Here is a 27,095-nt window from a genome sequence, read left to right on the forward strand (position 1 = left end):
AGAAACTTCAACTGCTGAACTTGGACTCTAGTGTTCTAATCTGGATAAAGAAATTTTTGTCTAATCGCACACAAATGATTTTATTCAACAATAACCTATCAAGTCACCTCCCAGTAACCTCTGGCGTGCTCCAAGGATCTGGTCTTTGTCCCCTGTTATTTTAGTATATAGTAATCATTTACCTCAGTGTGCCTCCTGTAATATACGCATGTTTGCAGACGACCGCGTCATCTATCGCTCTATCAGTAAGTCCTCATGCCATACTGCTCTCCACAATGACCTTATTAGTGTGTTAGAATGGTGCAGCAATTCGCTGATGACCCTTAACGCTAACAAATGTAAATTCGTGTTCTTCTCCCGCCATCGCAACCCTTTCTTCTTTGCATATACAATTGTTAACGCACCATTAGAACCAGTACAATCCAATAAATATCTAGGTGTAACCGTATCTCACGATTTTTCTTGGCGCGCACATGTCACTAGCATTATATCCGCAGCTAACAAAACCCTAGGTTTTCTAAAACAGAATCTACGGAACGTCCCACCAGGTACAAAATTACTAGCATATAAGTCACTTGTCAGGCCGAAACCGGAATACGCATCAGCGATCTGGAACCTGCATCAAGCATATCTCACGGACGCATTAGAATCACTAAATAATCGTGCTGTTAGATTCATTTATACCTCGTACTCATACGACGCCAGCGTTTCATCTCTGAAATCAAAATCCGGCTTGTCAATGCTTTCATGTCGACGTCGCATTTCCATTGTTCTCCCTGTACCACAAGTTTCTTTCTTTCCTTAATGAAGGGCCTTACATCACAGCAGCAGCACACATATCTCATCGCACCAGCCATCCACTTCAAGTAGCGCGCCCACGTGCCCGGACAACCACCTTCACAGCCTCCTTTTCTTCCGTGCCGCCACAGACTGGAACGGCCTTCCCAACATCATCGCTACTACCACATCTCCATCTTCGTTCACAGAACTTGTAACTAATCATTTTGTTAAAAAATTATTTCTCACCATGTTTTTTCGCTATTTTATAAAAACCCACATTTATGTAATGTCCCTGCTGGGCACTTGTAAGGTAATAAACTAAACTGAAACTGAACTGAATCTATAGCGATTCCAGCAGTTAGGGCTTTTCAGAAGGGGTGCATCGCCGAGCAAGCTGCTCGTCTTCTCAGCGTCTCGAATTCATATGCTCTCACGCATCATTCGATTCACTGGTTTCCCGCTCACGTAGGGTCGATCGAGGGTGCTCCCCCAAACCTCAATGAGTCTGCTCACGAGGCTGCCCGTGACCTCACCGACTGCGCTTTCTTTGTAAGGAGCGCCGACTCCCCTCCCCCATACGGCCACAGGCACGCTGCCGCTACTCACAACGAGGTAATGAAATTCTTCTACATGTCTAGAAGGGTCTTTCCATCCCCTCACCCCAAGTTGAATAGGGCACAAGCCGTTTTTCTCAGACTCTTACAGACTAGCACATATCTGTGCCAGTCCGTTCTACACGAGGTTTACCCCGACGTATATCGCGACGACGCCTGCCCATCCTGCGGGCAGACTTCCACTCTAGCGCACACGATCTGCGAGTGCGGGCCGACATACCCCAAGTTCAACAAGGAGGAGTGGGACTCGCTTCTGCGTAGCCCCGCTCTAGGAAAGCAAATCCTGGCTGTCCGGCGTGCCCGCGACCGGGCCTGTGGGCTAGACCTGCCGGTCCCGACGTGGGGCAAGCCGGGTGGGTGACGAATTCGCGTCCCTCGCCGGACCTGTAACAAAGTTCTTTGACTCACTCACAAGACACGCGGTCGACGAAACGTCAGTAAAAACACGCAGCGTTGACTGCATCCAAAAGGGAACTTCCGCAGTATTTTTCATTTAGCCGCTGAACTAAAAGATTTCGCCCAACGTCGTTTGGATGAAATCGCTTAATGCCTGATTTGGCGGGAAGCTGCTGCCCACGTGACTAGAGTGCGAAACAACATGTCCACTTACTACCGAGTATTCTCACCGTTGCCCCGTGTACAAACGCAGCGCGTATTGCGCGTGCCTGCATATATCTATTGTGGCGGCTTCTAATTTGTCATACAAAATCTTTGGGATTGTGGCATAGTACAAACAGCAAGGAAGAGCGTGATTGTGTGGCTAGTGTGGTTCGCATAAAAGTTAAAACAATTAAATGAAATACAGGCACCTTGTTAGCATCGTTAGCATCGTTAGCATCGCTAGCAACGTTACGTCCTTGCGACGCGAATAGAATGGTTCGTCCAATACGAAAAAAAAAAAATGGCAATCGTATCAGTCCCTATAATCTTCAGCTAAAGACTTAGTGAATGGCACCGGATGGCTGCTAGCTCGTTTTCGAGTGTTCAAGGAACCTTCAAGAACGGTTATGTTGAGCAAAGGCCTCCTGGTCAAAACACGAGACACAAAGGAGGAGAAAACGAAAAAGTGGGATAAAAACCAACAGGACCCAACAAAGCGCACCAAAAAGTACAAAATCTGACAAAATGTGACAAAGTATAATTTTACAAGATACATTTCAGTTTTTTGTTGTTCATTGAAAACACTGAAACGAGAACTACGCTGACATCTACGGAAATGTAGGACTACTGCTTATGCTCATCAGACCACTATGGAAGTTATGTAAGGGGTGTTCGAACATCAGTCCAAGAGCCGTTCCAGAGGGCTGCTGCAAAATACAACCTTGTTGCCTTTATTCCCAGGCCACAAATGGCGCCCTCCCGCGACGTTGGCCAATTTCGGGGCTAGAACTCTTTTTTTGTTTGCTCCCGCTTAACCTGCTCTGGGAGAAAAGAAACAGAAGCGGTGTGAACGTGTTCTCGCTTCTCGGGTCAATGGGTGAAGCGGTTGCGGGTCAATGGGTGAAGCGGTTGCGGAGCGTATAATTTACGACAGCGTACAATGTTGAGCTCTTGATCTGTGGTCCACCACTATGGTGCGCAGACAGATCGTCGTTGCTATTTTGCGTTCAACGCCTGGCGACCTTTATCACCACTACTCCGTGTTATTTCGTCTTTCTGGTCCCACTCCATTCGCTCCTTTGTCCCAGCCCATCAAGCTTTTCTATCCCATGTGCTTCCTTCTTGAACCGCGAACAACCGAAGCTGTTAGCCTCTCGGTGGTCGAAATTTTTCGTGTCCGTTCGTTAGCAGAAATTATCTCTGCAGTGGCTGCAGTGGATCATCTGCAGTGGCTCCTACCCCCGTGAGCAAGCACAAATGCAATCGCTTATACTCCCGTAAGGCACAGGGTATAAGCAGTTGAGTTGAGTTGACTTGAGTGGTTGTATAGGCTACTGGTGGGATTAGCCTTACAGTTGCTGCCGGCAATTTCTCCACCGTAGCGACACATAAAATAAATAAATCACATAAATCAGACACAGACCTCACACTTACAAATAGTCACTCCTAAGGCCACCATGCGGAGGCCAAATCCGTGAGGATATGAGCACTCAGCAAAGTGAAATGAACCGTGCATACATTCTTTGGAATCACGCATACAACATGCAGAACAGTATACGTTTCAATAAAGAACAAGCTACAAACAATAATCCGAACAACATAATTGTTGATAAAGCGCTCCTAAATATAGTGCGAAGTACGTAGGACTCCCTGCATACGTTGCCCGGTAAAGGTTACTGTTGCGCAAGGCGACGGCCGCTTGCCCTTCGTATGTAAAACCAGCCTAGCAACTGATTTCAAAGTTGTTGCAGCACCGCTATGGGCGGCGGCGTGCTGTCAAAATTACCATCACTCCAATTACTATATTTACTGTAAATTACCACTACTACCATAACTCTCAAGCAATAAAACATTGCATACTCCCCTCAGCTGTTGTAGTGCTGATTTCAACAGCTTCTATGGACATAGACTAACGCAGGGCTGGGATGCTGAGTCAGTTTTCTTTTTCCTCCCAACATTGGGTTTATTGTAGACAGGGTAATAATGCTGCGTGTTTGGCGACCTGTTCTCAATTGCTGGCCTCCCCTTCTCCTAAAAAAAGGCTATTATTTTGAAGGGAAGCCGAGCAAGTCATCAGATTGAAGATGTGAGTGGTTTTCGAAAGGTGCCGCGCTACAATTCGTCTGCCATCCTGTAGATCAGTTAGTCCGCACTGGCTGTACACTCTGAACAGTACAACAACTCGGTGTCCATGGCGTCACGCGCATGCACCTTCCGCTGTAGAGGAAAGAGTAAAAGGAGAACGATGGCATATAGATTTCTGTAGAATAAAAATTGACTCGCCATCCCGGCTTGTACCCACGACTGCATGTTTATTCAACGGGAATGCTTATACAGGGTGTTTCAGCGAACATTTCAGTGAATGCAGATAGCTCAATTCTACTTTATGAGCTGCTCTACTCGAAGCGACGCACACTACTTGCACAAAAAATTGAAATGCGAAATCGACCAATTAACAAGAATTCACTAATTAACATTTTAGCTAATTATCTTATGACCCATATTTCAATTTACAACTTCTAGCAGTGGACTTCGCAAGGCGGATCCACTTGGAATGAATTCTCAGGATGGCACCAGTTTCTAGATGTAAATTATTGAACTTTGTGGGGAAATGCACTGGCGTTCCACTTACTTGTGGGCTTCAGCGCCTGAAAGGACGTTTTGTTAACAAATTAACTGGAATGCCAATGCATTTCTTCACAAAGTTCATGCATTTATATCCTCAAACTGGTGTTGTCATGAGAATTCATTCCAAGTGGATCCGCCTTGTGAACTCTACGGCTAGAATTTGTGAATTGCAATATGGGCCATAATGTAATTAGGTAAAAACGTAATTAGTGAATGTTTAATAATTAGTCCATATCGCATCTGAATTTATTGTGCAAGTATTGTCCACCGCTTCAAGTAGACCAGCTCATGAACTAGAATTTTGATGTCTGCCACAGGCAACTCTTAAAGATTTGGGAAGGTGTTCGCTGAAACACCCAGTATATGACAAGAGACTAAAGTACATGCCAAGACAAATTGCAGATGTAGATTAACAAAGCCAAGTGATGACATAAAAGAAGAGAGAACATGGTAAAGAGGACATATTTAAAGACATATGTTTTGAGACATTAACAACAAGAACAGTATTTAAACCCAAAAGGCCCTAATGCCAGGTTAAACAATAAAGTCATCAGTTCAACACTCATCAGTTCACTCTAGGTCACACACACATCATTTTGGTAGTCGAATTGCTTGGCCGAAAGTGTTAAGGAAACCTGACTAATGCATTTGTATTTTAATCTGTTGATATGAAATGCTTCAATTATTTTTCTTGTTAGTTCTTACGACGTCGTGAGAGGACAACAGTATCATTGAGAACGGGATTACAGCTGCATGAGCTACAATGACTAGCCAAGCGATAAGGCCATCCAGACCGAGAGAATGAGTGCTTATGCTTTGGCAATTTCTTGCTCATACGTTGCCCACACTGTGAACATGCACCATGCCGAAATATAACAGTTTCAGACTTACCAAACCTAGTTTGCACAATTCGTACTTGGACACGTGTTTTGCTTAGAGTCCAGTGTGTACTGTTTTATGGCCTATCGTGTTGCCTTTTCTGACCTGTACTTTTGCTTAATAGAGAAAAAATTTGACCGAGCTTTTGTGATGCAGAAATAACCACATCTAACAGAAATCTGGCTGCGACATTCCATGACAGTCACTACAGTAAGCAGAAGAAATTGCTCAAAGTTTGCTGCAGAATATTTTAGCATGGTTTGAAACTAACAAATTTCTTTGAAACTCCACAATTACTAACTACGTAGTATTTACTTCTAATCGAAAAACTACTCCTACTAAATTCTACTTGAACATAGGAGACATACAGATCTAACAGTTTAGTAGTCATAAATATCTAGGGATATCTCGACTCGTGACTACACTGGGCTCCATATATTGAACAAGCAACAAAAATATAGCTTTTGTGTTGGTATTTACTTTATTTACAGATACTGTCAGCCCTTACACAGGGCTATTAAAGGACTGCAATATAATTGTAGTTAGCATTCAAGAAAACAATGACATCAGATATTTTACATTGAAATCTAACAAGTCAAGCGACAACGTATTAGCAGCAAATAACAGATCAGCAAATTGTTAGCAAAGAAACGCACCAATTCACAGACAGACAAAAAAAAAAATAAAACAACTTCTATAAGCGGTTACAATCAGCTGATGAGGATGAGACGGATTCTTCAGACAGAGAATTCCTTTCACTGAAAGCTCTTGGGAAGAAGCTATACTTAAGAAAGTCAGTCCCTTAAAATAGTCCGCATATTTTATATGAACATGATGATGAATAATAAGATATACATATTTCAACCTTTCGTATTTTGTCCTAGCTTGTAATGTACGTAGTCCTGCAAGTACACACAGTTAAGAAGGGGAGTCCGACCACCGGTAATTATTGAATATAAATCTTACAGCTAGACGCTGGCTTTTTTTCAATTTTTGATATGTTTGTAGCACAGAAAGGATCCCAGACAACTTTTGCATATTTAATTGTTGGCCTAAAAGGTGTTCTACACACTAAACATACTGTTTCTTGTGTCGCCAAGGTCAAATTACACCTGAGACACAGAGCGACTTGCTGGCCTTAGAACACACAATCTATGTGATAGTTCCAGCGAAGATCTTTTGAGAAATTCAAGCCGAGGTACTTATGTGGCTCAACTCGTAAGTTCATAATTATCAATGTAGTAAGAGTTGTTTAACAGATTTTTCTTTCGAGAGACTTTCATAACTACGGTTTTTAGTGGATTTAGCTCCATTTGCCATTCATCATAGCATTTATTTAGTTCTACAAGCTTCTATCTAGTTCTTCCTGGTCAGCTACTTCTTGAACTTTATTGTATATAGCGCAGTCATCTGCAAATAACCTGATGGGAACGTCTATATTGTTCGGCACGTTGCTAATAAATAAAAGAAATAAAAGGGGGCCCAGAACGCTACCTTGGGGTACCCCTGACTTAACAGATGAAACTCGAGATTTCGTGTCTCTAATCTCAACATATTGCTTGCGAGAACGAAAATAAGATGAGAAGCGATTAGTAATGGTAGCATTATTAAAGATTAACTCAATTTTTCGTAGCAATTTTCGGTGAGACAATTTATCGAATGCCTTTCAGAAATCCATAAAGATGAAACTTGCCAATTGTGAGCTTGATGGCAGCCAAATAACGCGGGAGATAATCGAAGCTGCTGAGATTGCGCGTTTGGGTAGTATGTGCGTGAGCACGCCCTCAGTTTCCCTTAGCGCAAAGGAATTAGATTTCCTCAAGCGCTAATCGGGAATTTTCGTATCCGGGGTTTTTTGTGATGAGTGCAGCAAAAACGATCGCATGACAAAGCCGGCTTGGCATTGGTAGATGGCAATATTTGTCAAAACTATTTTAGTTTTTTGTTTGCTTGTTTGTTTTGTCGCTACCGCCCTCCCCCCTGAGTATCTTCCTGTATTTATTCCACTGACAAGGGAATAAAACGATAGTTGCAAGTAGCGCTCTGTGGTGTGTGTCTCTTCTGTGTGTATCGTCAAACTGTTGCGCATTCCAACCTCCAATATCCATAAAGATCATATCTGTCTGTCCGCGGAAGTTAACGGTTTCCAAAAGATGGTGTACTAATTCGATGAGCTGAGATGTAGCCGACAAGTCTTGTCTAAAGCTGTGTTGGAAATCGGATAATAAATTGTGCTCATTATACTAGCTTATGAGATGTTTCGAGATAATATGTTCAAGCACCTTTGAGCAAGTATTAGTAATTGAGACTGGGCGATAATTTGCTAAATTGTCTGGATTACCGCTTTTCAGTATAGCTCGCTTTAGCTCGCTTCCAAACATTGGGGAAAGAACCGACACGAAGCGAAGACCGAAAAAATAATGTGAGATACTTGAATTCCATTCGGCATGCCGGCACAGAAACTCATTTAGGATGCCATCGGGTCCGGGGCTTTTCCTTAGGTTCAAATTTAGCAAGAGGTTGAGCACACCTCGTTCGGAAATTTCGACGTCTGTAATAGGAAGCCTGTCATATGGAGTGAACACAGAAGCAAAGTATCCGTTGAAACTCTCAGTGGCTGGATACTTCATTGATTGTGCCGTGGAGCGAACATTCGACGATGAGTTTAGATATCTAAAAAATTTGTCAATTGCTTCTTTCAGAAATCTCGGGATTGTGATGCCCAAGAACTTTTGTTTGGATGGTTTCACAAGTTGCTTGAGTTCCTTGCCGAGATGTCGAATAGTGGATGGAAACTGAGTGTTAGGATTATTCTTACAGTTCTTACGTTTCCGTTTTAGTTGTCTTTTTATGTGTATTATTTCTCTAGTTATCCTTTTTGTTATACCTTATTAAAGGCGCGCCAACATTGCCGTCATCAAACAGTATGTCTCATTTATTTCAGTAATTTTCATTGCCATTAACCATATTGTTTAGAATAATGAGGTTTCTCCTACGCCTCGTACAGTGCATTGATTCCGTAATCAAAATTCAGAAACATGCGGTGAGAATAATAGCATTGGCCACTAAGGACACGCCCGCTGCAGTGTTTAGCAGTCAAATATAATACCACTTTTCCAAGCTCCCTACATCACAACTATGCTAATTGGCACTATGCTAATCGGCAGAATACTAAGCACTAACAAGCCAGACCTCTTATCAATATTTATCCCGCCTACAAGGGATACTAGGCAGGTTGAACATTAAAAATTCAACTTGCCGAAAACCTATAACGTACATGAGCGATATTTCCTATTTGTTGGTGCACATATCTCGGATGAAATGCCCACTTTCAATAGAAAATTTGCGATTATAGTTCCATCATTAAAACATCACTTTAGGACACGTATATAAGACTACCTACTTTTGCTTCTCGCTTTGGATTATAACTTATGCTGACTTTATATTATGGATCAAAAACGAGTCACAAAGTATAAGGATTGAGATGATACTGTCAGCCATATTTATTGCACTATGCCGGAATAAATTGTTTCTTCTTGTTTCTTCTTTTATTTTTATTTATTTATTCAAAAAAACCCCAAAGGCCCTCATTACGAGGGTACTACATCGGGTGGCACGATCACAGGCACTGGTAATAAAAAACAAGAGAATGTAACAGAAGCAATAATACAGTGAAACATAGGTAATACAAGATTATTAGGTCAAAATTATTACAAAGAAAACATTAGTACATATTAGGAGAACGTAAGTCCACTGCAATGAAAAACACCAACAAACATCGAAAACACTGTAAAAGTCCCAAAAAGAATAATAAGATTAGTCGATAAGTCGTGAGCGAATTAAATGTTGAAACTTAGTCAATTCTGGTTCCGTGGCAATGACTGATGGTAAGGCATTCCATTCAGTTATTGTGCGTGGTAAGAACGAATATGCATAATTGGATGACTGGCAGTTAATGCGTTTGACTTTGTATGGATGGTCACGACGTGGAAAAATAACTGGTGGTGACTGAAAGAAATCGTCGTGAAGTGATGCATCGTGATAAAGCTTATGGAAAAGTGCTAGGCGAGAAATTTTACGGCGAAGTGCTAAGTTGTCCAACTCGGCTTTATTTTTTAGCAAGGTGGCGCTGGTGTAACGTGAATAATCTGAAAATATAAATCGCGCAGCACGGTCCTGCAAGGCTTCGATGTTACTGATGCTATAAGTTTGTTCGGGATCCCAGATGGCAGACGCGTATTCTAATTTAGGACGGATTAATGTTGTGTATGCTAGTTTTTTAACATGCATCGGGGCTTCTTTTTAGTTATCTTTAATAAGCCCGAGAATACGGTTTGAAGAGGCAAGGGTAAGATTAATATGATTATACCATGATAAGTTAGACTAAAGATTGATGTCAAGGTACTTGTAAGTAGTTGCGAGTTCCACAGCGTTGTTATCAAGGGAGTAGGTGGTTGGAATTCATGGCCTATTGGTGAAAGACATGAGTTTAGTTTTGGAAATATTTAATGGCATTAACCAATTAGAACACCATGCACTTATTGCGTCCAGGTCAGATTGTAGTAAGTGGCTATCAGTGTTATTTGTTACACATCGATGAACTACACAATCGTCTGCAAATAGTCTGATTTTGGATGACACGCAACTGGGTAAATCATTAATATAAATTAAAGAGTAAAGGTCCAAGTACGCTGCCTTGTGGAACGCCAGACGTAACATAAGCATAACATGAGTTAGAATTGTTAACTGATGTAAACTGTATTCTAGATGAAAGAAAATCGGTGATCCATGCAATTATAGTAGGGTGAATGTTAAGCTGTGAAAGTTTAAGTGACAACCTATGGTGTGGAACATGGTCAAATGCCTTAGAAAAATCTAAAAATATTGCGTCAACTTGGAACCCGGCGTCTATTAGTGCATGTATGTCGTTAATAAATCCGGCAAGTTGTGTGTCGCATGAGTAGCCCTTGCAAAAACCACAATACAATGTAGATCGTATTCTACAATACGATCTCCTTTGTGTAACTACTTGACTTACAATTCCTCTTGCAGCCCAGTTCTTGGAAAACGCCTCTTTATGGGTTGGTGCCACAGCAGAGAATGATCATAATCATCATTATAATAACAAGCATCATCATCTAACGACCAAAGCACCATTGTGCACAGCCAATTAACCGCACGTCTGCTGCCACATTGGTCTAGCCAGCGAACCGGACTTCTCGCTAACATCCGTGCTTTTGCTTCTCGTTTCCCACTGCCGCTTTCTGAAATATACCGTTCAAAAAGATGTGACGCTCTTCGTGAGAACACGATTGCGGAGTGTACCAGATTGGCATTCTTTCTTGTTTGGCCGAAAGTAGCTCACGTCAGCGTATTTCTACGTTCAGGCTCCGGTAGTATATATTGAAAAGCGTGCGTTTGCCGTATCAATCGTGTTTGTAGCACTAATATTGGTAAGCACTGCGGGTCGTACGCAATCACTTCGTAATTATGAAGACTCACTCAAAATGCACAGAGACATTGCTTTTTTTCTTTTTAATAAGTTCTGGAGCGTGTTCCAATGAAATATAGCTTTGATACATTTGTCGGCAGCAAAGAAGGAGATGCGGAATCTGAGCGTGCCGAGAATAGCTCCCTGTGCCAGTTTTTACTCTCGCAACATCACAGTCATCAGGTAATTGTAGGGTATAACCAGCCAGCCGCTACTACTGCGAAAGTAGTATTATTTCCCTCCTACAACGTTTAAAACCCACTTATTTATTTAATTTTTGTTGACACTGTTTGTCTCTTGTCAGCGATTACTTTTCATATTCCTGGCAGCACCGCTTGTCCTTGTCTGTCTTCCTTGTGTCCGTGGTTTTATTTGCACTAAGCTACTACTTCAAATATGGACGAACAACTAGCCCAACAGTCAACTCTTCTAGCACCTATAAGTTCGACCATTCCGCTTCCCTTAACTCGTGAAGGGGAACATTCGTTATTTCACTTCATTTGTTCTTTTTAGAGAACAAAACTTTCTGAGAAAAGACACCTCGTCTCTTCTGAAGTTTCTGCCATAAGATCCGCTTTGTTTTTCAGCCTTATGATATGGAAAAAGACTTCATCGCCTGGGGTTGCTTGATAAAGGCATTAACTTAATTTGACATGCTGGCACTCACGATATGCAGCACATCTTATGGACGAAGTCACTTCTTACGTGTTTAGTTTCTCCTTTTTGCGCCAAGACACTCCCCCACTCTACATGCTAAGTGCTCGTCCTTGACCTTCAAAACGACGCTCCTAGCTTTTCCGCCGGGAAGGCGGCAACATCCAATCACTTCCTGTCGGAAGAGCCGCTAAATTGCCCGAAGACACCATTTGCAGTGACAGGGCGTGCACAAAAACAACGGAACCATACGCGATGCCAGCGTACTAGCCTTTTCTACCGGTAATAATGTCCTGCGGCAATCTACGAGGAGAAGCACTCAGCGGGCAAGAAAGGAAGTAAGACATACAGTTTATTTTGCAGCGTCAAATTAGGTGCTGACGTAGACTACAAAGCGATAAATACCTGACGTTATTGTCGAAGGAAGTTCACCCAAGCACTTACTCAGGTGTAGTGAAAGCACTCATGCTTCTGTCGGCTTCTATGTATTTGCTCAAGTTCCTATCGCGAGTCATGCAGTCACCAAATCACTCGACTCAAGTCATGAGGATATCACATTTTTCGTTTGCATTTTGCTCAACCTTGGAACATTGAAATAACATTTCGGTGTTTGTAAACGTTCTCACAGAGTTTATCGATGCTCCCACATAGAATGCATGCGAATTTGCCTAAGGGCTTCTGAAAACACACCGCGCAAATATTTAAGCGACGTTCTGCACACAGCGAGACACGAGGGACATGCACAGCGTTCGTCATGCGAATAGCTATAGCCCCATTTCCTTTGCACATAGGGCTTCGGCACTGCTTGCGCAATGTCGTAGGCTACATACTTCCCTGCAATACTTGATTTCAAAGGTGCATTGCCAATGCAGTGGAGCGATAGGGTTTATTCAAAGCTTCGCCAACAAGGGTATACCAGTGGGCTTTTAGGAAAGCTTTGAAACACCGCTCTGGTTGCAAAATTCAGGCCTAGTCGCCTTTGAAATGTAACTACAAACCCGTCGTCGTTTCTACTCAGAGGCACCACTATGGAACAGATAAAATAAACAAACAAAGGAGTTAAAATTTCTCGGAATTCCTTTTGCGACGGACAAGGTTCTATCAGTATTTTCCCTTCTTTTACCTCGAGGATAGAGCCTAGGATCCGGATGATCCGGGTGCATTTACCTGCACAATAATAAAGTGATGAAAGGAACGAGAGACCCGCTGCGCAACAGCCCGGCAGTATCCATGAAATACGAAGCATATACGACTAAGATTACATAGCTATCGCAGTGTGTACTTATACATGCTTTCTCAACCAGCTCGCTTCCGTCTTCTTTAGAGTCGTTCCCGCTTATGCGTCTGTTCTTTATTTTATTTTGAATTTATTCACCTATTCTTTCAATCTTTTTTTATCTTCTATTATTTTTGTTTTTATATTTCATTCCAGTCATCCCGTACCGAACTCGAAAAGCTATTCATTCGCATAGGCACCTTGCCATTGCTTGGCTGCATTCACTACTAATATGACTAGCATCAGGAATGGTTGGCATTTTCTCATAGAAGAATTCTAGCGTAAGAGATCTTTATTTTTGTGAATACATGCCCTGGAGTCATATTCGAGGTTTTCCGAGGCTAACGTTTCCAGCTCCCAAGTATCTTTTTTTCAGTCTACGCTGTATAGTGTTCCCAATTCGCTGCTTGAAGTTCAGGCGCATTTCGTATTACGGGGGTGAGACTCTATACCACTCAAGCCATTCCCTATCACAAAACAGGTAATACTTTGCCGCATAGAATCTATAAGGCGATATTTTACTCAGTTGTTCTTTGTTTATAGTTATATATGCCCGCACATATATTTATACATACCATACAGTTATATCCCGGGTGAAGAGAAACGTTTTGCCAACTGTGAAGCTTTCTTTCTGAGAAATACATGGGGGATCTCTTTGTAGCTTCATGCTACAGTCGGTAGGATGACAATTGTTCTCTTTCAGGAAGATTCCTCCACCTCGTGGGCTTCCGTAGAACTGATTTTCCCTATTACAGCGTAAGTTGTTCTGGCCTCATTCCAATAGCCATTTCGGTTGGCGATGCTGTCCCGTCGCAGCTATCGCCAGAAATCAGATAGAAATACCCAGTTCCCGCCGCGATCGAGCTCGGGCACTCTACGTGGGACTCAGCTAATCTACCACTGCGCCACGCCAGCGCTTGCTAGCTGCTGCGGAAACATGCCCTCAACACGCGTCCTAGCGCGCGAGCACTCACGCGATGCGAGGTGCACGCCGCGTAGCGTCGATACGTCCACACTTAACATTGCAGTTGCATATTATTGGACGAGGTGGCACGCCTTGTAGCTGTTGCATAGGTAGCGGTGCAATGTAGACAGAGAAGTCTTGAGGAAAAAAGGAAGATTAAAGAGATGTATAAAAAATGCTAAAATGAAATGTATGTTTAACATGCCTGGTTAACTCAAGCAGGCTAGATGACTATTAGTCACCGCCCCGTACCAAAAAGGTATGCAATAAGCCGTCATCATCATCCTCCACAGGATCGTATGGTGCCACAGGTCAAACTATGTGACATGTACGCAGCGTGGTCCGGATACCTGCGTTTACTGTTCGGTACACGTTATGGAGCCTCCTCGCAAGTTATGAACCCCTGCTGAAGAAGCGGATCGTACATCCACTTGCGCGCCTGCAACCAGGCAACATCGGCCTCAGCAGACCACTGTGCAGAAGCCGCGACTCGCCGTAGACTGCGTGCGGGTGGACAGTTGAGTTCGTTCTCAGGAAAACGGCGCAAAGAGACTTCGCCGCGACGCACCTCTAGTGCGTGCTGCCGAAATTAGAGCTACTATGGAGCCATTTCTCCGCTTACGCTGCGACTGCTCTGCATGTGCTGAGCAGGCCTGTGAATTTTCAGGTCTTGTTTGCTTTTTAACGCGACAGCGTTAAGGAGCTCGTGTCGCAGAAAAGCCGATGTCGGCGTCGGCGGCGTTGGCCGTGAGCGATAAATCCCAATAGGCACTTCATGAATAAAAAACAACTTGCAAGATGGGCTGGGTGGGAATCGAACCAGGGTCACCGGAGTGTGAGACGGAGACGTTACCACTGAGCCACGAGTTTTTTTTTGTCTTTATTACACTGAGCCACGAGTTCGATGCTTCAAAGCGGTACAAAAGCGCCTCTAGTGAACGCGGTGTTGCCTTAGAAACGAGCTGTTTCTAAGGCTCAGGCGTGCGTCGCTTGCTCAGGCGCACATTTCGTTATCGCGCCGAACGCTGCGTTGCTCGACGCTCACCGCGTCCGATGCGCCGTTGCCCATTGTCTTACACCCCTTGGCGGGTCGACGGGAACGCTGTCGCGTTCCACTCTTGAAGGCGAAGCTTAAGCGTCCTCCAATTTTCATGTCTCTCCATGAAGTTTACAAGATATAGTGTTATCGTGTTATATATACGTGTTATCATCGTAGGTCTGCCGTTATGCATTTGAAGGTAATTGCGATTGGTCGAGATATATTCCGAATAAAAATTTCAGGGTACGAGATTTAAAATAATCGAAAAGGCGTATACAAGTACATTCACACATGTTCTTGAAACCACCCCGACCTTTGAATTTATGAAATAGTCCACCTCCTGAAGGAGCTTCACGCTGAAGGCTATATATGCGTTACTGAAGCTGCTGACGTCCACGAGCCCACATGAAATACTTTCAGTACGTCACCTGCTGGATTGTGTACGACTGGATTGTGTCACCTGCCACTGGATTATGTACGCACTTTAACTCGTTTGTCATTCTCTTCTTTTTTTGCGAAAACAATTGTATGGACACTCCAGGTGCATTTTGGCCGTCGCCGTGATGTTCCGTATAAAGTCCAAGGGCGATAAGACCTTCGCCTTGCGCCGTATGCTGTACGAACGAGTGAAACCACGCGAGGGGAGCTGACGATCTTGGCTAAATCTGGCTCGCGCGAAGAAAGAAAGCAGATAGCAAATGCGGAGACTTCTGTCGCTCGAAAGGCCGTGGGCAGATGGGAGGAAGGGGGGGGGGGAGCGGCGTTGTGCTCCGGCAGCAACTGAGCATGTCGCGACCGGGTGCGGGGGCTACTGACGATCGCGGCTGAATATCGCGCACTATATATGGAGGAAAGTGGGGAGGCAGCGCGGGAGGGGAGGGGTGGAGGCTTCGACTCCGCCATCAAGGGCGCACTTTGCACGGCCGCGCGCGATCACGCGCGCCGTGAGTTGAAAGGGATCTGCAGACGGCTCACACCTTTGTGTGCGATATGTTCCCGCCGCTCTTGCATTGAAGTGGTGGGCAACATCAACGTCGTTTCGCTCGCTGCTGCTGCCGCGCTTACTCGCGCCAGCATTTCGTGAACGTGTTCCGCGGTCATCGAATATGATGTCTTCATGTTTGCCTGTGCGCGCTGACACCATGCTTGTTAATTCAATAGTTAGCGACTGCTTCGAAGTTGACACAGCCGATCAAACTACTATACTTCGTATAATTGTCTAGTCGATGCTTCGCCTCTCAGGCGGAACTGCGACTTATTTGTTCTCTTCCTATTCACTTACTTGTCCCTTCCTCCATCCTCTGAAAGGCGTAGAATAGAACCTATGAACGTCTCATCTTTCATGAGCTTTTGGAACGAGAAAACTCTCATGTGGCCGTAACACATTCTATACGCGCACTGGGCCCACGAGAACTATTCGAAAGTGCACGTGCCCGAATTCGTGCGTTTTCTGCGCGCATATTGTTAACTTGCCGGGTTCAGCAAAACGTAACCGCACTTCGGCCCACCTTTACGGTGGGCCGAAGTGCCACAACTGTGACTTGAATAAATTTTTATTACACTTGTTCTATTCGTTTTATACTTTCTAGCTGCTTGATACCAAGGCTGAAAATAGCAGTCGATTATTATTTTTGTGATGTAAGTAAGTAGGAAATATTTTAGGAATACTTAATTCCTGAACGAAACTAGGTTACCGCAGAAACTGCGTCTGTGAAGTGGACATAGTAATAGGGTAAGTAGCCACAAAGAGGTTTGCATGTATATGGCATAGGAATGTGTACATTTCGAATAGTGCATTTCGGCGAATCTCCGCAAGAAACGAGCTTCAGTTAGGCAACTAACGGGCCCGGCACCCGTCAGCCCAGGCCGTGGAGAAGCGCCTCCACTGATTCCTGCGTTTAAATGTTCAGGCTCCACAAAGTGATTAAGGCTTGCGTTGAGCCTAGTTGGAATACATACTTGCGTCTCTGTGTTCAACTTTGCAGCGCTGATCTTTAACCCACAATGTGCTCACGCGACAACCCGTGTATCCCAAACAGGCCTTCGGCAAGGGAGGGGCCTGGAAATTGGTTGCGCGAGAACACGTACCCTTGGCGGAGAAAACCCAAGTTCGAAATCGCGTGATAGAGTCGAAGAATACTATCTGCTTGAAAGAGCGAGAAACGGCCGAAGAAATGATTTCGGTCAAATAAACGAATGACGCGTTTGACGGTGTATAATGTTTCAAAAAGAATATTTAGGCAGGTTTGCTGCTTCTTCACGTAATTTCGCACAGAATGGAGCCGGTGAACGGCGCATCTGTAGATGTAGAGCACATGGCTATACGTAGACGCCGAATCGTAATCTGTATGCTGTCCTGCGTGAAGTCATGTCGGACAATGACAGTAGCTCGCAAAACCGCTTACGTGGTAAAAAACAAAAAAAACTGCGGTGCTAGCTTTAACATGTTTAAATTGGCCCTTTGCTCCACTTCCCATTACTTCTGAAGCGTATGCACGCTAAACTTCAAAGTGACGAACGGACGCGTGGCAAGAGATGCCTCATGCCTAAATCTTAATTCGCTCGCTGAAGAGCTCGTAATCGGAACTGCAGAAAACATAGCTTAATTCGCGAGCCCTGAAAGGGGCCGCACTAGACGCTTCTAGTTATTATTAACCGAAACCTCCCAATGCAGACACAGGAGAAAAGACGCAGGCAACAATAATTGCGGAACAATACTGAGGAGAAATCTTCACACCTTGCTGGGGAAGCAGGTACTCACAAACTAGCCCAACTATACAATTTACTAAGGAGAAATCGTATCCCCGAGAAGCAGAGGGAGTTTCTCCTAAAGGTGGAACAAAAGACTGGCCCATACGGAAACAAATGCACAGAGATGTGTGCATGCAGTAAGCAAAATCTAGAAAAGGTAAACTATCCATTGCCTCACTAAGCTTATAGACCCCAGATAAGTTGGTTCATGCGGCGGTACAGTCCTTCACAAAAAAAGTGAAAAAAAAATCACTCAGAAACTCCCCTGGGAGTTTCTGAGTGATTTTTTTTTCACTTTTTTTCAAGTATGCGTAAACGTTGTGTCGCTTGCTCATCTCCACGCAGCCCGGCTTTATTATCAATCTTATGAAACTTGATCAGCACAGTATAAACGACAGTGCTGCAACGACAGGCACTTATGCGGACGCAAGCAAACTACTGCAGGTGGCGGCATGAGGTGCGCTGATGACGTTGCGAATTTCCGGTCATTAAAAGCCGCTGTCACTCTTTAGCGCCTCATTCATCCGCGGTGAACCATAATCAGCCGTGATCAACCGTACTCCGACGGCAGCTGCGTCTGGCGTGGCCGCGTGGTGGGGACCTGCGATGGGGACAGAGTACACCGTGTGCTGATAGCTTCGTGTGCGCTGTGTTCTCGCCGCTTACAGGTAGCTCGCGTTCCAAGCGAGACGCGCGGGCCTATGTTGAGAGTGATCTGCGATGGGGGCAAAATGGGCCAGTGCTGATAGCTCCATGGGCGATGTGCTCTCGCCACTTACTTCACGTTAAAGCGAGAAGCAGCACGAAGTTCAATTTGATCGCTGCCGCGTGCCCTACCTTCAAAGCGGTGGTCTTACGGGACGGCCGGACGGGTTTCCTCGTTGGGTAAGCATAGAAACGCGTACGCATTCAAAAAATAATAACCCACGTTTACACGAAACCTGCAGGCTGCAACAAACCAGCAAAGGTGAAGACAGTCAGGGATTTTGGCATCGCATCCTGGAACTCAGCGCGGAACCTGGCTGCGGCGGTGAGCACGTGGCAGTCAAATCACACGCACAAAGTTAATCGCAAGGGGAGGCGACACAGGAGCACTCATGCTTGCACACGCTTACGCAACCACTGAGATGTGGGCGGAAATCAAAGTGCTGGCTAGAACACGTGCGGACGCACGCACGTACGTGCGCGTACGTACACACACACACACACACACACACACACACACACACACACACACACACACACACACACACACACAAACACACACACACACACACACACACACACACACACACACACACACACACACACACACACACACACACACACACACACACACACACACACACACACACACTCGCGTATTCTCTCTCGTGCGCTCTCTCCCTCTCTTTCGTATACATGGCCACTATCATGCACATATACGAGTACGCGGAAATATAGTGGAGAATTAGTGAAGCAAGTCGATGGGGAAATTCGTCACGGCCGGTGGGAGTAGATGGTCCAAACGGCCCTTGGGTCCCTTCATGTACAACGAATGGTGCCCCTTTTTGGTATCCAGAAGACATTTCCTTTTGCCGTAATATGGTCCTTTCGAGTGGAGAAAACACCTTGTGATGGGGTCTCTCATCCTTCTTCTTGCTCTGTTCAACTGATCGGGCGACCGCTCGAGGCATCGCTCTAATAATTTCTCGCGTCCTTTCGGATGACTCTTACTCACTTTGCGCAACTTCTCCTTTCTTCTGCCGGGTACCGCGATAGCACTACAAGTACATCTATTTTACCTTCTTTAGGGGCCATGCGATCCGAGTGACCAGTCATGTGCTCGTGGTCGCTGATAACTTCCTCGCTTAAATATTTACCTTTCTTTCGTGGTGCCATTTTCTTGTTCCTTCCTTTAGTGCTTCGATGTACTCTTCTTTTAAATTGAACTAGTATTTTTCTTGGTTTAACATGAAAGATGATGAGAACAGGAACAAGGGAAGCATATATACACTAACACAGTAGTTTCCTTAAAGCCTTGTGTCTAGTCCGGTGATTTTCATGTAGTCCAGATCAGGCCTTGTAGCTATTGATGCTACTGTACGGTAATACAGTGTCTGAGAGACTTGGCAGCGTTCACAGTTCGGCTTGTTCGCACCACCGATAAGATGTGCAGAGCGTCGAGTGAACGCGACGTCCAGGCGAATCCGGTGAAGCATTCTAGCTTGGCCTTGCTTGACTTTAGTCGGGAGGCGAAAAGTCCTGCCACAGTCTATTTCCCGAAGACGCCTCTATCGGTAGTCTGGCAGAGCCCAGTAATGTGCTGTGCAATCGCGCATGAGCGCAGTCAAAAAAGAGTGTACATTGTTTTGAGAGTATGGAATCATTCTGATATTTACTCATTGGACGAAATCGCGTCCATAAACATCCCTCCCTCCTTTCCTATCGCTCGCTCCCTCCCTCGCTCCCTCCCTCCCTCACTCACTCACTCACTCACTCACTCACTCACTCACTCACTCACTCACTCACTCACTCACTCACTCACTCACTCACTCACTCACTCACTCGCTCCCTCGCTCCCTCCCTCACTCACTCACTCACTCACTCACTCACTCACTCACTCACTCACTCACTCACTCACTCACTCACTCACTCACTCACTCACTCACTCACTCACTCACTCACTCACTCACTCACTCACTCACTCACTCACTCACTCACTCACTCACTCACTCACTCACTCACTCACTCACTCACTCACTCACTGTATAGGGCTGTTTGAAGTTACCAAAGGAAGCTCCTTCCCCCCTAAACACACGACGACTGTGACGCTTCTTACCAAGTTTCCGTGAAAATTTTACTGGAGTCCTTTGACGAAACAGTTCTGATGATGTTACAAAACTTAGGACACTTGGATACAAGGCAAATGAATCTACAGTGCTGAGAGTTTGGAATTGAAGATAAAGCACAAAAAGGAGATTGCACTTTTTTATTTGCAGCGCAGGGAAGTGCTCACAAAAGCAGCGAAATGACTCGTCGCTTAGCCAAAGGAACGCGATAAAAACATACGAAAAAAAGGAAGAAAAAATCAAAACAAATTAAGAACAATGCTCTGATGAAGCGACCCTGCGGCTGACATTCCGAAGCAACAGTGCTGCGGAACGCACGGCCCCACCGCGTTCATTAATCTTCATTAGCCGCCGCTTTCCTCGACCCAGCACCTCGCGTGATTGGAGCGAATGCCGCCACAGGGCCGTCTTCAACTGCAATGCCTGCCGACGTTAAACGTAGTATCTCAGCTTCGTATAATCGCTCTCACTACCCTTTGCTTTTGACGTCACAGACTTTTTGTCTCCTTCAGCGTCTGCGTAGAAAGAAGTACTTAGTTCTTGATACACTTTCTCTTCGCCCTGTCGGACGATTCATTTTAACCAGCGATAGGCTTCTCCGGGAAGAACATTTATAAAAGTTAGACAAAGAAACTAGCTTCCCAGGGATAGAAAGTGCGGATACCAGAACGCTGATGCAATTAAACGTTTGACAGTGTGACAGCCGAGTTGGCCGGACTTTGAAAGCTGGCTGGCAGATTCGTTAGCTTGCCTCCCTTTCAGATCATGATCTTGTCAACCTATTTCATTTCGTTTGTTCACGCTATTGCTGCTGTTCTACACACTCCTTTGAATGTGCGCTGCTGTCAGTGGATCTCCTATTGTCGAGAAGCGCTACCAGAGCGCGCACTATGAACAGTGAGATAAACTTGTTTTTTATACATCGTAATAAATTGTGTTGTATTCCCTTAATTGGTATTGTTGAAGTTCTCAAAGAGTTCAGGAAACCAGAGTCCGATAACACAGAAAAACGACATTTTCGCTCTCAAAATGCGAAGGACGAGTGTAAACAAAGAACAAGTTCACAAAAAAGTAGAAAGATAGTACAAAAAAGTAAGAATCAGAGATACAGCCTAACATACAATTATTTTCTACACTATATTTGTCTATACATGTTCGGGTTGATAATCATCGACAATTTCGTTAGTGTGTTGTTTATTGCCCATCATGGTCTTGGTCCGCTTCTAGTTGCTATCTCACACTCTATCTTCTACTCACCACTCCCGTATCAGTCGCACGTTTCATGACAGAAATGGAGCTCACGTCCCAGCCGAGGTGCTCATTGTTTATGCAAATGCTAGCGAACAATTCATAAATAAAGCTCCGAGAGGAATAATTTTGCGTTATTCTGCAGTTCCGTGAACAGGGCTGGCTTGATCGAAGGACTCCTTTGCCCGATTTTATTCCCTTCTCGTCATCCGATGCTCACGATTAGTTAATGCAGGCGATACATAGGCAGAGCGCCGCTTCAACTATTGAAGAAGCACGAAAACAAACAGAATTGGTATAGAATCACCTGGTGCTATTGCATTTCATAGCTTTCTGGTTAAAGCTTTCTAAAAGATTCTGAATTTTTTGTAGCCTCTAATTAGGTTATTCATAACCATCACAGAAGCCCAAATAAACCTTTGTTATAAACAGGTGCTTCCTGCACCTGTAAACGGCTCATAATTGAGCGAAGAGGCAGTTACAAGCATTATAAGTAACATTGCCGCAATGTTACGGCGAAATGCAATAGTGCAGTTCATGTCTGAAAACATTTTGCTCGCGCTCGTTTTGTGGATAGTTTGGCTATGAACTTCTAGAGAAACTAGGTCTCAGGGTCGAGAGATCTCAGCAATTCTATGTAAGTGCTCTCCCTTTTCACGTTTCTTTACTGAGTTAGACCGGCGCTCCACCAATATTATTACCGGGACCGGCCTATGCTGAACGCTGCACGATAACAAGAAGAATTGAATCGAGCGAAATAAATTGTCACCATGGCGGCCAGGCTGTGCTCATTATTCGGGGATTGGCCACACAGCTGCGAAAATACTTGAAGCGAGGGCAATGCAAAAGGTGCGCGTATGCGGTGCGCATTGAAGGATCATGCGTGGGTGACGTAACAAGCGCACCAGAAAGCGCGATGCTGAGGTTTCAGCGTACTGGCGCATCCTGCATTTTCTCTGCTGCATATCTTGCTGTATGGCCGCGTTTTCTCCTCAACGGCTTTCGCATGAACTCTTGCACAAGCGAAATCAAAACTTTTCATGTTACGCCCAAGAAAAAAAAAAAACTTCGAAGCTTCCGGTATAGAAGCAGCCAGGGTAGTGATATTTACACAAAGTAGCCAGCTGAGCTAAACAACGCTAACAGGTTTAGCAGCTGGCCCCCCGGGGTTCTTTCCCCATTTCCCTTCATGAAGAACCTTTTATCACTGCAAAATGAAATCCTCATCAAGAAGGATGCTCACCTGCTACTTCTGTTATTGCGAAACTTTCCACCATAGCTGCTTTAGTTTTTTATGACTCTCGGTCACTGCAGTTTAGCGTTTATTTGTTCGAACTTATTAACCATGGCTTTTAGCTACTTTTATCCCACTAACCTCCGTTTTTCATTACCTTCACTTGACACAGCAATTTTTGGAATGAAAGAATAAAATTATCTATAGTACTGGAGTAAATACTGCCACAGCAATCAAAGTAAGAAAGTAAGAAACACGAAAAGACGCAAGAGTAGGTATTTAATCGAAAAAGGCATAAAAAAGACAGAAAATTGCCCATTTAAAAACAGTAGGATTTAATAGCAAGGACTTTTTGAGCCAGGAAACAACAACAACTAACCGAACAGAGGCAAGCGTTAGAGACAGAAACAGCACTGGAAACAATCAAGCCAGTTGGATGTGTAGCTTGGAAAACGAGTGAGGCCCTGGAAACAGCATACGCTTTTCAGAGCGGCTCATTGCAGGACTCGCCCGCGGTGCTACGTTGTTAAAACGCAACATTCAATTTTTAGGTGTATGCGTGGGTTCGTGTGTTAGGCTATCACTTCTGCGTCCCTCATTGAAACATAGTCGATGGGGTCGACGGAAAACACGAAATACTCTACCTAGATTCAGTCATTGCGCAACACGGCATGGAGAACAGCCGAGGCGAATTCCCTTGTGTGAAGTTCGCAGCAAGGTAGAGCATGTGCATAAAAGAAGCGTGCGCTTTCATAATACGCCGCTTCAACTCCAGAGCGCATCAATGAAACTCTTGCGAAGCGTCTGTCGAATCGAATAGTGGAAGTTAACATACCGATGCAACACACAGGTTATGAAAGACGCTGTAGTGAAAGAAGTCGTAATAATTTCGATCAGTTGAGGGACTTCAACGTGCGTGTAAAATCAAGTAGAGGGGCGCTTTTGCATTACGGTACTATTGTAATGCGGCTGCCACAGCTACAAATATAACCTCGTGCTCTGAGTAGAACGTCATAGCCGTTGAGCAACCGTGGGTATTAAACGTGTGTCAGCGATGGTGCCTGAATTATAGGACAATTAATAGGAGGAGGTTTCAACTTTGGGGAGTCTCTGATTTCTGTTTTGAAATACTGGTAAATGCACAAATGTGCTCAATAGGCTATCGTTCGACCGAATTGAATGATTTTGTATTATTCATTTGTATTGCAGATGCGCACACCCTATAATTAAGCAACTGACGAAGGAGTTTCAAGATTTCAAGATTTCATATCTTGGTGATTGAAGTACATGTTATACCATGTAATACATGTAATACCATTGCATATGACATATAAATACAGAAGGAGGTTTCAAAACTTACAAGATTGAGAGTGAGACCTCATATAATACCATATATCAGACATATCATAAGCCAACAAACACTGACACCAAGGACAACATAGGGGAAATTACTTGTGCTTAATAAATGAAATAAAGAAACGATAAATTAATGGAAATTAAAGTGGATGAAAAAACAACTTGCCGCAGGTGGGAACCGAACCCACAACCTTCGCATTTCGCGTGCGATGCTCTACCAATTATTTCGTACACAGCTTAGCACATGTTATTTTTTTCGCGTGTTGTGCTGCCTTCTTTTTTCACTGTCGCTTTGCATTTTACCGCATATATATATGATTTTTTACTGTATTTGTTGCTAGTTGTTATAATTATTATGTTAATGCCCCCTTTACACTGTGCTCCTACAAGGAGGCTGTAAGGTAATCTGAATAAATGAATACATTTACCTGAGAGCTAAATCTGCGTTTGCCGCGCATCTGCAAGACTACATGCGTTGTGATAGAGGGTGCCTTATGACGTCAAGGTCACGCCCTAGCCTGCCGCCCAAATAATCATTACACATTTTTTTCATCCCTCTTACCTGTCGCTGTGACGAAGACGAGGAGCATGGAAAGGGAGGAGTATGCGAAGAGAAGTCTCGGGGAGCCCAAGCCCATGTCATTGCAGTGTTCGCTTTGCAGGCGCCGTGGCGGATGAAGTGGACACGTTCTGTGATATAGAAAAATGAAAAAAAAGACAAAACTAAGTGGTTGACGTTCCTCTTAACAACTTTTTAAAGCGCAATAGGAAGGACGAACTTGGTTTGAATGCATGATAGAATACGTAAGCGCGTCTGAAGAAGGATGTAGAAAGAAACAGATACGCTGTCTCTGCGTGTTTGTTTCTTCTATGTCACCGTTCAGTCGACCTTACACAAGGAAAAACGAGACACAAGAAACGACCGGACAAGGCGCTTGCTCGCATGTGAAAAATAAAATAAAATAAATTTATCAGCTATTCCACTTTGTGAAGAAGGACGAGCAGCGAAGCTGTGGCACGTTTTACCTCAGTCGACGCGCATGTGAATACAGAGGCATTAATTATTATTATTACAAAAATGTGGTTATCTGTTTCCCTCCCATAGAAGCCCATGTATTGACAGCAGACTGGAATTGCACAATATTTACGACTTCACTTTGAACTATGCAACTAGGAAAAGTAGATGAAACTCGGCGCAATGTTAGAGCCGTCTTAGTGGCTAATTTTCATATAATTTGTTTCGTGATGATTTCAATGAAACAAGAGTTACAGTCGTTTTCTGTAATCAAATTTCCTCCGTAGACGGCCATCTATGGACAGCAGACGAGAATTCTGTTAGATTTACAACTTCATTGCCAAATAACTAATTACGACCAGTAAATAAAACTCGGCATAATGATAGAGTCGTGTTAGCGGCCAATTTTAGTATGATCTTTCCAAGATGCCTACATTAGATTGAGAGCTACAGACCATTCGCGAGAAACTTGAAAAGCAATTTTTTTTTTCGTGTCGACGCGGCTTGTAGACATACGGACATCCACAACCACCGCAGGGTAGCTATATATGCAGCTTCTCTGTAAAATTATATTATACACGCGTCACATACATACACAATAATGTGATCGCACATGCGGAGAGGCAAGAATCAGTGATAACCTCATGTTAATCGTAAAAAAAGTAATCTGACCATGCAGGTGTGTTAAAAATCAGAAAAAGCAAACTCCTTACGTTTAACAAAACAGAAGAGTGACTAACACAACCACCTCTCTTCCTTCTTTAAATATGATAGGCCTCTGTCAATTCTCGTGTAAGGTGGTTATTACTTCCGAAAGCAAGCTCTATTTCATTAAACATGGGATAGCACGCGCATTCTGTACAAGCGACAGATACGACACCTAAATACCACACCCCAGATAATTCCAAAATCAAAATTTTCATTTTCCAGTAAGCGTCTTGCCTTATTGTTTCTTGTGTTTCGTCCTTTTGTTATGCTTTGGAAAGTTGTTAAGATGAAGTTCTGTGATGGTAGCGTGGGGTCGTGCTTATATTTTGTCTCCGTCTCTCTATCTCTCTCTTTGTACTATGTGTTGAAATTCTGAACTTGCATAATGCTATAAATAAACTTTGATCCTATTTGTTCTTGATTATGAAATTCACTCTAGTAATTTTGCATAGTCACATCGCCGTATGACAGTGTGCCCATCCTTCAGATTTTGTTTCGAAAACTTTATTATTGCGCATGCTGCATGCAAGTAGAGTGTTGAAGAGCACCGTCTGCGGTTATGCGACACGGATGAGCGCCAACTAGAGAGCTAGATTCTTGGCGAGAAGAAACGATGAAACGGCCAGTAGAAAAGTATATTCACCTACAAAAAGAAACTGAACTTTCAGGAAAACAACAGGAATAAAAAAAATACCGGGCAGGCTCACATCCACTTCAAACCTACGTAAAGCGAAGTATTCTTGGTGTGATGGGCTCATGAGCCATGCGCGTGTGCATAAGAAGTGTGATTTTTCGAGGTATAGTATTAGTATTAAAGAGCAGCATGTTATACAAAGAAAGAATTCTATCTTCAGTGAGTCATAGACAAGGCTGTGCATTATAAACACATATTTACAAGCACTACGTGATACATATATTTTTTGTTTACGTTTTCAGTGGTGATACGCAGTGCCGTGTTGCAATTGAAGCGTTTCTGATGCGTCCGTTTCTTCTAGTGCCACTGCGGATGGAAAAGCGCCAAGCGTTT

The 27,095-nt window shown here is 44.0% G+C and overlaps 1 long non-coding RNA gene across 1 annotated transcript in view; it reads right to left on the reverse strand.

Moving 5' to 3' along the window:
- The window catches only part of LOC135916473 (uncharacterized), a 744,131-nt gene that overhangs the window by 51,937 nt on the left and 665,099 nt on the right, over positions 1-27,095 (reverse strand). Inside the window, exon 5 of the long non-coding RNA XR_011507319.1 lies at positions 24,908-25,035. This is a non-coding gene — a long non-coding RNA (uncharacterized lncRNA). The remainder of the gene's footprint in view (positions 1-24,907; positions 25,036-27,095) is intronic.

This window comes from Dermacentor albipictus, chromosome 7 (genome assembly GCF_038994185.2).
Source record: "Dermacentor albipictus isolate Rhodes 1998 colony chromosome 7, USDA_Dalb.pri_finalv2, whole genome shotgun sequence".
In the NCBI taxonomy this organism is placed as follows: Eukaryota; Metazoa; Arthropoda; class Arachnida; order Ixodida; family Ixodidae; genus Dermacentor; species Dermacentor albipictus.